At 41.7% G+C, this 9,420-nt stretch overlaps 35 non-coding genes across 35 annotated transcripts; all 35 read left to right on the forward strand.

Moving 5' to 3' along the window:
- The first annotated feature begins 31 nt into the window (after positions 1-31).
- Positions 32-103, forward strand: TRNAD-GUC (transfer RNA aspartic acid (anticodon GUC)). The gene has a single exon. It is a non-coding gene; the product is annotated as a tRNA-Asp (tRNA).
- Positions 104-247: 144 nt separating this feature from the next.
- Positions 248-319, forward strand: TRNAD-GUC (transfer RNA aspartic acid (anticodon GUC)). Its single transcript has one exon. It is a non-coding gene; the product is annotated as a tRNA-Asp (tRNA).
- Positions 320-385: 66 nt separating this feature from the next.
- On the forward strand, positions 386-456 carry TRNAG-UCC (transfer RNA glycine (anticodon UCC)). The gene has a single exon. It is a non-coding gene; the product is annotated as a tRNA-Gly (tRNA).
- Positions 457-714: 258 nt separating this feature from the next.
- On the forward strand, positions 715-786 carry TRNAD-GUC (transfer RNA aspartic acid (anticodon GUC)). Its single transcript has one exon. It is a non-coding gene; the product is annotated as a tRNA-Asp (tRNA).
- A 66-nt stretch (positions 787-852) lies between these two features.
- On the forward strand, positions 853-923 carry TRNAG-UCC (transfer RNA glycine (anticodon UCC)). Its single transcript has one exon. It is a non-coding gene; the product is annotated as a tRNA-Gly (tRNA).
- Positions 924-1,181: 258 nt separating this feature from the next.
- TRNAD-GUC (transfer RNA aspartic acid (anticodon GUC)) lies at positions 1,182-1,253 on the forward strand. Its single transcript has one exon. It is a non-coding gene; the product is annotated as a tRNA-Asp (tRNA).
- A 144-nt stretch (positions 1,254-1,397) lies between these two features.
- Positions 1,398-1,469, forward strand: TRNAD-GUC (transfer RNA aspartic acid (anticodon GUC)). The gene has a single exon. It is a non-coding gene; the product is annotated as a tRNA-Asp (tRNA).
- A 66-nt stretch (positions 1,470-1,535) lies between these two features.
- Positions 1,536-1,606, forward strand: TRNAG-UCC (transfer RNA glycine (anticodon UCC)). Its single transcript has one exon. It is a non-coding gene; the product is annotated as a tRNA-Gly (tRNA).
- Positions 1,607-3,240: 1,634 nt separating this feature from the next.
- Positions 3,241-3,312, forward strand: TRNAD-GUC (transfer RNA aspartic acid (anticodon GUC)). Its single transcript has one exon. It is a non-coding gene; the product is annotated as a tRNA-Asp (tRNA).
- A 66-nt stretch (positions 3,313-3,378) lies between these two features.
- TRNAG-UCC (transfer RNA glycine (anticodon UCC)) lies at positions 3,379-3,449 on the forward strand. The gene has a single exon. It is a non-coding gene; the product is annotated as a tRNA-Gly (tRNA).
- A 258-nt stretch (positions 3,450-3,707) lies between these two features.
- TRNAD-GUC (transfer RNA aspartic acid (anticodon GUC)) lies at positions 3,708-3,779 on the forward strand. The gene has a single exon. It is a non-coding gene; the product is annotated as a tRNA-Asp (tRNA).
- A 144-nt stretch (positions 3,780-3,923) lies between these two features.
- On the forward strand, positions 3,924-3,995 carry TRNAD-GUC (transfer RNA aspartic acid (anticodon GUC)). The gene has a single exon. It is a non-coding gene; the product is annotated as a tRNA-Asp (tRNA).
- A 66-nt stretch (positions 3,996-4,061) lies between these two features.
- On the forward strand, positions 4,062-4,132 carry TRNAG-UCC (transfer RNA glycine (anticodon UCC)). Its single transcript has one exon. It is a non-coding gene; the product is annotated as a tRNA-Gly (tRNA).
- A 258-nt stretch (positions 4,133-4,390) lies between these two features.
- TRNAD-GUC (transfer RNA aspartic acid (anticodon GUC)) lies at positions 4,391-4,462 on the forward strand. The gene has a single exon. It is a non-coding gene; the product is annotated as a tRNA-Asp (tRNA).
- Positions 4,463-4,528: 66 nt separating this feature from the next.
- Positions 4,529-4,599, forward strand: TRNAG-UCC (transfer RNA glycine (anticodon UCC)). Its single transcript has one exon. It is a non-coding gene; the product is annotated as a tRNA-Gly (tRNA).
- Positions 4,600-4,857: 258 nt separating this feature from the next.
- Positions 4,858-4,929, forward strand: TRNAD-GUC (transfer RNA aspartic acid (anticodon GUC)). Its single transcript has one exon. It is a non-coding gene; the product is annotated as a tRNA-Asp (tRNA).
- Positions 4,930-4,995: 66 nt separating this feature from the next.
- TRNAG-UCC (transfer RNA glycine (anticodon UCC)) lies at positions 4,996-5,066 on the forward strand. The gene has a single exon. It is a non-coding gene; the product is annotated as a tRNA-Gly (tRNA).
- Positions 5,067-5,323: 257 nt separating this feature from the next.
- On the forward strand, positions 5,324-5,395 carry TRNAD-GUC (transfer RNA aspartic acid (anticodon GUC)). Its single transcript has one exon. It is a non-coding gene; the product is annotated as a tRNA-Asp (tRNA).
- Positions 5,396-5,461: 66 nt separating this feature from the next.
- TRNAG-UCC (transfer RNA glycine (anticodon UCC)) lies at positions 5,462-5,532 on the forward strand. The gene has a single exon. It is a non-coding gene; the product is annotated as a tRNA-Gly (tRNA).
- Positions 5,533-5,790: 258 nt separating this feature from the next.
- Positions 5,791-5,862, forward strand: TRNAD-GUC (transfer RNA aspartic acid (anticodon GUC)). The gene has a single exon. It is a non-coding gene; the product is annotated as a tRNA-Asp (tRNA).
- A 66-nt stretch (positions 5,863-5,928) lies between these two features.
- Positions 5,929-5,999, forward strand: TRNAG-UCC (transfer RNA glycine (anticodon UCC)). The gene has a single exon. It is a non-coding gene; the product is annotated as a tRNA-Gly (tRNA).
- Positions 6,000-6,257: 258 nt separating this feature from the next.
- TRNAD-GUC (transfer RNA aspartic acid (anticodon GUC)) lies at positions 6,258-6,329 on the forward strand. The gene has a single exon. It is a non-coding gene; the product is annotated as a tRNA-Asp (tRNA).
- Positions 6,330-6,395: 66 nt separating this feature from the next.
- TRNAG-UCC (transfer RNA glycine (anticodon UCC)) lies at positions 6,396-6,466 on the forward strand. Its single transcript has one exon. It is a non-coding gene; the product is annotated as a tRNA-Gly (tRNA).
- Positions 6,467-6,724: 258 nt separating this feature from the next.
- Positions 6,725-6,796, forward strand: TRNAD-GUC (transfer RNA aspartic acid (anticodon GUC)). The gene has a single exon. It is a non-coding gene; the product is annotated as a tRNA-Asp (tRNA).
- A 144-nt stretch (positions 6,797-6,940) lies between these two features.
- Positions 6,941-7,012, forward strand: TRNAD-GUC (transfer RNA aspartic acid (anticodon GUC)). Its single transcript has one exon. It is a non-coding gene; the product is annotated as a tRNA-Asp (tRNA).
- Positions 7,013-7,078: 66 nt separating this feature from the next.
- TRNAG-UCC (transfer RNA glycine (anticodon UCC)) lies at positions 7,079-7,149 on the forward strand. The gene has a single exon. It is a non-coding gene; the product is annotated as a tRNA-Gly (tRNA).
- Positions 7,150-7,407: 258 nt separating this feature from the next.
- On the forward strand, positions 7,408-7,479 carry TRNAD-GUC (transfer RNA aspartic acid (anticodon GUC)). The gene has a single exon. It is a non-coding gene; the product is annotated as a tRNA-Asp (tRNA).
- A 66-nt stretch (positions 7,480-7,545) lies between these two features.
- Positions 7,546-7,616, forward strand: TRNAG-UCC (transfer RNA glycine (anticodon UCC)). Its single transcript has one exon. It is a non-coding gene; the product is annotated as a tRNA-Gly (tRNA).
- A 257-nt stretch (positions 7,617-7,873) lies between these two features.
- On the forward strand, positions 7,874-7,945 carry TRNAD-GUC (transfer RNA aspartic acid (anticodon GUC)). The gene has a single exon. It is a non-coding gene; the product is annotated as a tRNA-Asp (tRNA).
- Positions 7,946-8,011: 66 nt separating this feature from the next.
- Positions 8,012-8,082, forward strand: TRNAG-UCC (transfer RNA glycine (anticodon UCC)). Its single transcript has one exon. It is a non-coding gene; the product is annotated as a tRNA-Gly (tRNA).
- A 258-nt stretch (positions 8,083-8,340) lies between these two features.
- Positions 8,341-8,412, forward strand: TRNAD-GUC (transfer RNA aspartic acid (anticodon GUC)). Its single transcript has one exon. It is a non-coding gene; the product is annotated as a tRNA-Asp (tRNA).
- Positions 8,413-8,478: 66 nt separating this feature from the next.
- Positions 8,479-8,549, forward strand: TRNAG-UCC (transfer RNA glycine (anticodon UCC)). Its single transcript has one exon. It is a non-coding gene; the product is annotated as a tRNA-Gly (tRNA).
- Positions 8,550-8,807: 258 nt separating this feature from the next.
- Positions 8,808-8,879, forward strand: TRNAD-GUC (transfer RNA aspartic acid (anticodon GUC)). The gene has a single exon. It is a non-coding gene; the product is annotated as a tRNA-Asp (tRNA).
- Positions 8,880-8,945: 66 nt separating this feature from the next.
- Positions 8,946-9,016, forward strand: TRNAG-UCC (transfer RNA glycine (anticodon UCC)). The gene has a single exon. It is a non-coding gene; the product is annotated as a tRNA-Gly (tRNA).
- Positions 9,017-9,274: 258 nt separating this feature from the next.
- On the forward strand, positions 9,275-9,346 carry TRNAD-GUC (transfer RNA aspartic acid (anticodon GUC)). Its single transcript has one exon. It is a non-coding gene; the product is annotated as a tRNA-Asp (tRNA).
- Positions 9,347-9,420: the final 74 nt, after the last annotated feature.

Raw genomic sequence — 9,420 nt, forward strand, 5'->3', positions numbered from 1 at the left:
TTAAAAAACTGAGATAACCAAATATGGTTCATCCTCGGTAGTATAGTGGTGAGTATCCTCGCCTGTCACGCGAGAGACCGGGGTTCGATTCCCCGCCGGGGAGCGGTTTATTATATGTATACTAATCTAGGCTTCTTTTGTGTGTCATATCGAAGTGTGACCTATGCAAGCATCGGTAGTTCAATGGTAGAAAATTCGGATAGAAGTACTATAAGATTAAAAAACTGAGATAACCAAATTTGATTCATCCTCGGTAGTATAGTGGTGAGTATCCTCGCCTGTCACGCGAGAGACCGGGGTTCGATTCCCCGCCGGGGAGCGGTTTTTTAAATGTATACTAATCTATGCTTCTTTTGTGTGTCATATCGAAGTGTGACCTATGCAAGCATCGGTAGTTCAATGGTAGAATTCTCGCCTTCCAAGCGGGAGGTCCGGGTTCGATTCCCGGCCGGTGCAAGCCGTACGATCTCGTTTCTTTGACTCTCAAAATCGTGCACATTTTTTGTAAAACCAATAACGTTTCTCGAAAAGTAAAGGGTTCAGAAATCGCCTTGACCATTATTTCTAGCGTAGAGTATTTTATTGGGTTACTTTTTCTTCAAACTCACTTTTTCATTTAATTAGTGACTATCGCGCATGCTCCGGGACTTAGCGAAAAAAATTCGGATAGAAGTACTATAAGTTTAAAAAACTGAGATAACCAAATATGGTTCATCCTCGGTAGTATAGTGGTGAGTATCCTCGCCTGTCACGCGAGAGACCGGGGTTCGATTCCCCGCCGGGGAGCGGTTTTTTAAATGTATACTAATCTAGGCTTCTTTTGTGTGTCATATCGAAGTGTGACCTATGCAAGCATCGGTAGTTCAATGGTAGAATTCTCGCCTTCCAAGCGGGAGGTCCGGGTTCGATTCCCGGCCGGTGCAAGCCGTACGATCTCGTTTTTTTGACTCTCAAAATCGTGCACATTTTTTGTAAAACCAATAACGTTTCTCGAAAAGTAAAGGGTGCAGAAATCGCCTTGACCATTATTTCTAGCGTAGAGTATTTTATTGGGTTACTTTTTCTTCAAACTCACTTTTTCATTTAATTAGTGACTATCGCGCATGCTCCGGGACTTAGCGAAAAAAATTCGGATAGAAGTACTATAAGTTTAAAAAACTGAGATAACCAAATATGGTTCATCCTCGGTAGTATAGTGGTGAGTATCCTCGCCTGTCACGCGAGAGACCGGGGTTCGATTCCCCGCCGGGGAGCGGTTTATTATATGTATACTAATCTAGGCTTCTTTTGTGTGTCATATCGAAGTGTGACCTATGCAAGCATCGGTAGTTCAATGGTAGAAAATTCGGATAGAAGTACTATAAGATTAAAAAACTGAGATAACCAAATTTGATTCATCCTCGGTAGTATAGTGGTGAGTATCCTCGCCTGTCACGCGAGAGACCGGGGTTCGATTCCCCGCCGGGGAGCGGTTTTTTAAATGTATACTAATCTATGCTTCTTTTGTGTGTCATATCGAAGTGTGACCTATGCAAGCATCGGTAGTTCAATGGTAGAATTCTCGCCTTCCAAGCGGGAGGTCCGGGTTCGATTCCCGGCCGGTGCAAGCCGTACGATCTCGTTTCTTTGACTCTCAAAATCGTGCACATTTTTTGTAAAACCAATCCTATGAAAAACATTAACATGTACAAAAATGGGCCAAGCCTCGCTTCGTGCCCTCTCCGCCGTAAAACGTTCTGAGATCCCATGTAGAGCCAAGTCTGTCTTTTGTTCTCATTCAATCGCCAATTGAACAATTATGTTATAAATTAAGTCCTTTTCCTAATTAATAACCAATATTCTTTGACTCTATCATTATTATACATCTTTGTTCGTATCAAAAATATCGTGACTTGGCAAGCGCAGGTGTACATAAGGTTATGCATAACTCACCATATAATTTGTACATAGGGTTGTGCATGACTCATCTTATAAACTTGTACATATCCCCTCGACCATAAACGATTTAGTGAATATCCCTTCGATTATTTTAAAATCGGCAACGATTTAGTGAATATCCCCTCGACTTCCTTTTAATATTACTTATCTGCGATTGCCAAGTCACGATATTTTTGATACGAACAAAGATGTATAATAATGATAGAGTCAAAGAATATTGGTTATTAATTAGGAAAAGGATTTAATTTATAACATAATTGTTCAATTGGCGATTGAATGAGAACAAAAGACAGACTTGGCTCTACATGGGATCTCAGAACGTTTTACGGCGGAGAGGGCACGAAGCGAGGCTTGGCCCATTTTTGTACATGTTAATGTTTTTCATAGGATCTCACTTCTTTTTGTAGACCCTCTAGTTATACTTCGGTAGTCATATTAAAACAAGACCCTCTCGTGGTACTTCGTTTGCCAATATAATGGCTAACGTTTGTCCATATTTACGCTGAATTACCCCTTTCGACCCGCAGAGAATATGCAATAAAGATTGTATGCGATATCCTAATAAAAGAATGTAGCATCAGTTAAGACACATTTCTTTTAAACTACTACTCCTACTAGCTTTAATATATATTTAACTTTCGGTTAACTTTGGACCATTACGTCCTTTCACCAAGAACACACACTATTTCTGTTGAAAAGACGGCAGCGCCATCTAGTTTTAAAATAAAGAACTAAAGAACAATTTTATAAAAATTTCGGGATGTTTTAATTTTTCTGTGCTTTATAAAATAAATGAAAACTAAATCCTGAATTTTAAGTTTCTATCTCCTCTAGAAGTACCTTAGAATTTTGATGATCGGTGAGTGAGTGAGTGAGTGACAAAATAAGGTAAATTTCACCTGCGATATTTCGAAAAGTATATAGGGTAGGAACTTGAAACTTGGAAACTATAGCTACAATTGACAGTCCTCGCGGCAAGCAAAATTTCAGGCTTTTACCTGTACCCATCACGAAGTTACAGTGGGCTTAAAAGTGCCACGAGTTGCTTCGAGAAAAGGATGTCAGTGCTCGACTTGGCTGGGAGCACTGCCGTGCTCCCAGATAACGTTTCTCGAAAAGTAAAGGGTTCAGAAATCGCCTTGACCATTATTTCTAGCGTAGAGTATTTTATTGGGTTACTTTTTCTTCAAACTCACTTTTTCATTTAATTAGTGACTATCGCGCATGCTCCGGGACTTAGCGAAAAAAATTCGGATAGAAGTACTATAAGTTTAAAAAACTGAGATAACCAAATATGGTTCATCCTCGGTAGTATAGTGGTGAGTATCCTCGCCTGTCACGCGAGAGACCGGGGTTCGATTCCCCGCCGGGGAGCGGTTTTTTAAATGTATACTAATCTAGGCTTCTTTTGTGTGTCATATCGAAGTGTGACCTATGCAAGCATCGGTAGTTCAATGGTAGAATTCTCGCCTTCCAAGCGGGAGGTCCGGGTTCGATTCCCGGCCGGTGCAAGCCGTACGATCTCGTTTTTTTGACTCTCAAAATCGTGCACATTTTTTGTAAAACCAATAACGTTTCTCGAAAAGTAAAGGGTGCAGAAATCGCCTTGACCATTATTTCTAGCGTAGAGTATTTTATTGGGTTACTTTTTCTTCAAACTCACTTTTTCATTTAATTAGTGACTATCGCGCATGCTCCGGGACTTAGCGAAAAAAATTCGGATAGAAGTACTATAAGTTTAAAAAACTGAGATAACCAAATATGGTTCATCCTCGGTAGTATAGTGGTGAGTATCCTCGCCTGTCACGCGAGAGACCGGGGTTCGATTCCCCGCCGGGGAGCGGTTTATTATATGTATACTAATCTAGGCTTCTTTTGTGTGTCATATCGAAGTGTGACCTATGCAAGCATCGGTAGTTCAATGGTAGAAAATTCGGATAGAAGTACTATAAGATTAAAAAACTGAGATAACCAAATTTGATTCATCCTCGGTAGTATAGTGGTGAGTATCCTCGCCTGTCACGCGAGAGACCGGGGTTCGATTCCCCGCCGGGGAGCGGTTTTTTAAATGTATACTAATCTATGCTTCTTTTGTGTGTCATATCGAAGTGTGACCTATGCAAGCATCGGTAGTTCAATGGTAGAATTCTCGCCTTCCAAGCGGGAGGTCCGGGTTCGATTCCCGGCCGGTGCAAGCCGTACGATCTCGTTTCTTTGACTCTCAAAATCGTGCACATTTTTTGTAAAACCAATAACGTTTCTCGAAAAGTAAAGGGTTCAGAAATCGCCTTGACCATTATTTCTAGCGTAGAGTATTTTATTGGGTTACTTTTTCTTCAAACTCACTTTTTCATTTAATTAGTGACTATCGCGCATGCTCCGGGACTTAGCGAAAAAAATTCGGATAGAAGTACTATAAGTTTAAAAAACTGAGATAACCAAATATGGTTCATCCTCGGTAGTATAGTGGTGAGTATCCTCGCCTGTCACGCGAGAGACCGGGGTTCGATTCCCCGCCGGGGAGCGGTTTTTTAAATGTATACTAATCTAGGCTTCTTTTGTGTGTCATATCGAAGTGTGACCTATGCAAGCATCGGTAGTTCAATGGTAGAATTCTCGCCTTCCAAGCGGGAGGTCCGGGTTCGATTCCCGGCCGGTGCAAGCCGTACGATCTCGTTTTTTTGACTCTCAAAATCGTGCACATTTTTTGTAAAACCAATAACGTTTCTCGAAAAGTAAAGGGTGCAGAAATCGCCTTGACCATTATTTCTAGCGTAGAGTATTTTATTGGGTTACTTTTTCTTCAAACTCACTTTTTCATTTAATTAGTGACTATCGCGCATGCTCCGGGACTTAGCGAAAAAAATTCGGATAGAAGTACTATAAGTTTAAAAAACTGAGATAACCAACTTTTATTCATCCTCGGTAGTATAGTGGTGAGTATCCTCGCCTGTCACGCGAGAGACCGGGGTTCGATTCCCCGCCGGGGAGCGGTTTATTATATATATACTAATCTAGGCTTCTTTTGTGTGTCATATCGAAGTGTGACCTATGCAAGCATCGGTAGTTCAATGGTAGAATTCTCGCCTTCCAAGCGGGAGGTCCGGGTTCGATTCCCGGCCGGTGCAACCCGTACGATCTCGTTTCTTTGACTCTCAAAATCGTGCACATTTTTTTAAAACCAATAACATTTCTCGAAAAGTAAAGGGTTCAGAAATCGTCTTGACCATTATTTCTAGCGTAGAGTATTTTATTGGGTTACTTTTTCTTCAAACTCACTTTTTCATTTAATTAGTGACTATCGCGCATGCTCCGGGACTTAGCGAAAAAAATTCGGATAGAAGTACTATAAGTTTAAAAAACTGAGATAACCAAATATGGTTCATCCTCGGTAGTATAGTGGTGAGTATTATCGCCTGTCACGCGAGAGACCGGGGTTCGATTCCCCGCCGGGGAGCGGTTTTTTAAATGTATACTAATCTAGGCTTCTTTTGTGTGTCATATCGAAGTGTGACCTATGCAAGCATCGGTAGTTCAATGGTAGAATTCTCGCCTTCCAAGCGGGAGGTCCGGGTTCGATTCCCGGCCGGTGCAAGCCGTACGATCTCGTTTCTTTGACTCTCAAAATCGTGCACATTTTTTGTAAAACCAATAACGTTTCTCGAAAAGTAAAGGGTTCAGAAATCGCCTTGACCATTATTTCTAGCGTAGAGTATTTTATTGGGTTACTTTTTCTTCAAACTCACTTTTTCATTTAATTAGTGACTATCGCGCATGCTCCGGGACTTAGCGAAAAAAATTCGGATAGAAGTACTATAAGTTTAAAAAACTGAGATAACCAAATATGGTTCATCCTCGGTAGTATAGTGGTGAGTATCCTCGCCTGTCACGCGAGAGACCGGGGTTCGATTCCCCGCCGGGGAGCGGTTTTTTAAATGTATACTAATCTAGGCTTCTTTTGTGTGTCATATCGAAGTGTGACCTATGCAAGCATCGGTAGTTCAATGGTAGAATTCTCGCCTTCCAAGCGGGAGGTCCGGGTTCGATTCCCGGCCGGTGCAAGCCGTACGATCTCGTTTCTTTGACTCTCAAAATCGTGCACATTTTTTGTAAAACCAATAACGTTTCTCGAAAAGTAAAGGGTTCAGAAATCGCCTTGACCATTATTTCTAGCGTAGAGTATTTTATTGGGTTACTTTTTCTTCAAACTCACTTTTTCATTTAATTAGTGACTATCGCGCATGCTCCGGGACTTAGCGAAAAAAATTCGGATAGAAGTACTATAAGTTTAAAAAACTGAGATAACCAAATATGGTTCATCCTCGGTAGTATAGTGGTGAGTATCCTCGCCTGTCACGCGAGAGACCGGGGTTCGATTCCCCGCCGGGGAGCGGTTTTTTAAATGTATACTAATCTAGGCTTCTTTTGTGTGTCATATCGAAGTGTGACCTATGCAAGCATCGGTAGTTCAATGGTAGAATTCTCGCCTTCCAAGCGGGATGTCCGGGTTCGATTCCCGGCCGGTGCAACCCGTACGATCTCGTTTCTTTGACTCTCAAAATCGTGCACATTTTTTGTAAAACCAATAACCTTTCTCGAAAAGTAAAGTGTTCAGAAATCGCCTAGACCATTATTTCTAGCGTAGAGTATTTTATAGGGTTACTTTTTCTTCAAACTCACTTTTTCATTTAATTACTGACTATTGCACATGCTCCGGGACTTTGCGAAAAAAATTCGGATAGAAGTACTATAAGTTTAAAAAACTGAGATAACCAGCTTTCATTCATGCTCGGTAGTATAGTGGTGAGTATCCTCGCCTGTCACGCGAGAGACCGGGGTTCGATTCCCCGCCGGGGAGCGGTTTATTATATGTATACTAATCTAGGCTTCTTTTGTGTGTCATATCGAAGTGTGACCTATGCAAGCATCGGTAGTTCAATGGTAGAAAATTCGGATAGAAGTACTATAAGATTAAAAAACTGAGATAACCAAATTTGATTCATCCTCGGTAGTATAGTGGTGAGTATCCTCGCCTGTCACGCGAGAGACCGGGGTTCGATTCCCCGCCGGGGAGCGGTTTTTTAAATGTATACTAATCTATGCTTCTTTTGTGTGTCATATCGAAGTGTGACCTATGCAAGCATCGGTAGTTCAATGGTAGAATTCTCGCCTTCCAAGCGGGAGGTCCGGGTTCGATTCCCGGCCGGTGCAAGCCGTACGATCTCGTTTCTTTGACTCTCAAAATCGTGCACATTTTTTGTAAAACCAATAACGTTTCTCGAAAAGTAAAGGGTTCAGAAATCGCCTTGACCATTATTTCTAGCGTAGAGTATTTTATTGGGTTACTTTTTCTTCAAACTCACTTTTTCATTTAATTAGTGACTATCGCGCATGCTCCGGGACTTAGCGAAAAAAATTCGGATAGAAGTACTATAAGTTTAAAAAACTGAGATAACCAACTTTTATTCATCCTCGGTAGTATAGTGGTGAGTATCCTCGCCTGTCACGCGAGAGACCGGGGTTCGATTCCCCGCCGGGGAGCGGTTTATTATATGTATACTAATCTAGGCTTCTTTTGTGTGTCATATCGAAGTGTGACCTATGCAAGCATCGGTAGTTCAATGGTAGAATTCTCGCCTTCCAAGCGGGAGGTCCGGGTTCGATTCCCGGCCGGTGCAACCCGTACGATCTCGTTTCTTTGACTCTCAAAATCGTGCACATTTTTTTAAAACCAATAACATTTCTCGAAAAGTAAAGGGTTCAGAAATCGTCTTGACCATTATTTCTAGCGTAGAGTATTTTATTGGGTTACTTTTTCTTCAAACTCACTTTTTCATTTAATTAGTGACTATCGCGCATGCTCCGGGACTTAGCGAAAAAAATTCGGATAGAAGTACTATAAGTTTAAAAAACTGAGATAACCAAATATGGTTCATCCTCGGTAGTATAGTGGTGAGTATCCTCGCCTGTCACGCGAGAGACCGGGGTTCGATTCCCCGCCGGGGAGCGGTTTTTTAAATGTATACTAATCTAGGCTTCTTTTGTGTGTCATATCGAAGTGTGACCTATGCAAGCATCGGTAGTTCAATGGTAGAATTCTCGCCTTCCAAGCGGGAGGTCCGGGTTCGATTCCCGGCCGGTGCAAGCCGTACGATCTCGTTTCTTTGACTCTCAAAATCGTGCACATTTTTTGTAAAACCAATAACGTTTCTCGAAAAGTAAAGGGTGCAGAAATCGCCTTGACCATTATTTCTAGCGTAGAGTATTTTATTGGGTTACTTTTTCTTCAAACTCACTTTTTCATTTAATTAGTGACTATCGCGCATGCTCCGGGACTTAGCGAAAAAAATTCGGATAGAAGTACTATAAGTTTAAAAAACTGAGATAACCAAATATGGTTCATCCTCGGTAGTATAGTGGTGAGTATCCTCGCCTGTCACGCGAGAGACCGGGGTTCGATTCCCCGCCGGGGAGCGGTTTTTTAAATGTATACTAATCTAGGCTTCTTTTGTGTGTCATATCGAAGTGTGACCTATGCAAGCATCGGTAGTTCAATGGTAGAATTCTCGCCTTCCAAGCGGGAGGTCCGGGTTCGATTCCCGGCCGGTGCAAGCCGTACGATCTCGTTTCTTTGACTCTCAAAATCGTGCACATTTTTTGTAAAACCAATAACGTTTCTCGAAAAGTAAAGGGTTCAGAAATCGCCTTGACCATTATTTCTAGCGTAGAGTATTTTATTGGGTTACTTTTTCTTCAAACTCACTTTTTCATTTAATTAGTGACTATCGCGCATGCTCCGGGACTTAGCGAAAAAAATTCGGATAGAAGTACTATAAGTTTAAAAAACTGAGATAACCAAATATGGTTCATCCTCGGTAGTATAGTGGTGAGTATCCTCGCCTGTCACGCGAGAGACCGGGGTTCGATTCCCCGCCGGGGAGCGGTTTTTTAAATGTATACTAATCTAGGCTTCTTTTGTGTGTCATATCGAAGTGTGACCTATGCAAGCATCGGTAGTTCAATGGTAGAATTCTCGCCTTCCAAGCGGGATGTCCGGGTTCGATTCCCGGCCGGTGCAACCCGTACGATCTCGTTTCTTTGACTCTCAAAATCGTGCACATTTTTTGTAAAACCAATAACCTTTCTCGAAAAGTAAAGTGTTCAGAAATCGCCTAGACCATTATTTCTAGCGTAGAGTATTTTATAGGGTTACTTTTTCTTCAAACTCACTTTTTCATTTAATTACTGACTATTGCACATGCTCCGGGACTTTGCGAAAAAAATTCGGATAGAAGTACTATAAGTTTAAAAAACTGAGATAACCAGCTTTCATTCATGCTCGGTAGTATAGTGGTGAGTATCCTCGCCTGTCACGCGAGAGACCGGGGTTCGATTCCCCGCCGGGGAGCGGTTTATTATATGTATACTAATCTAGGCTTCTTTTGTGTGTCATATCGAAGTGTGACCTATGCAAGCATCGGT

This window comes from Phalangium opilio, unplaced genomic scaffold, assembly GCF_054372755.1.
Source record: "Phalangium opilio isolate 3A_F unplaced genomic scaffold, DU_Popi_V2 ptg000352l_1, whole genome shotgun sequence".
NCBI lineage: Eukaryota > Metazoa > Arthropoda > Arachnida > Opiliones > Phalangiidae > Phalangium > Phalangium opilio.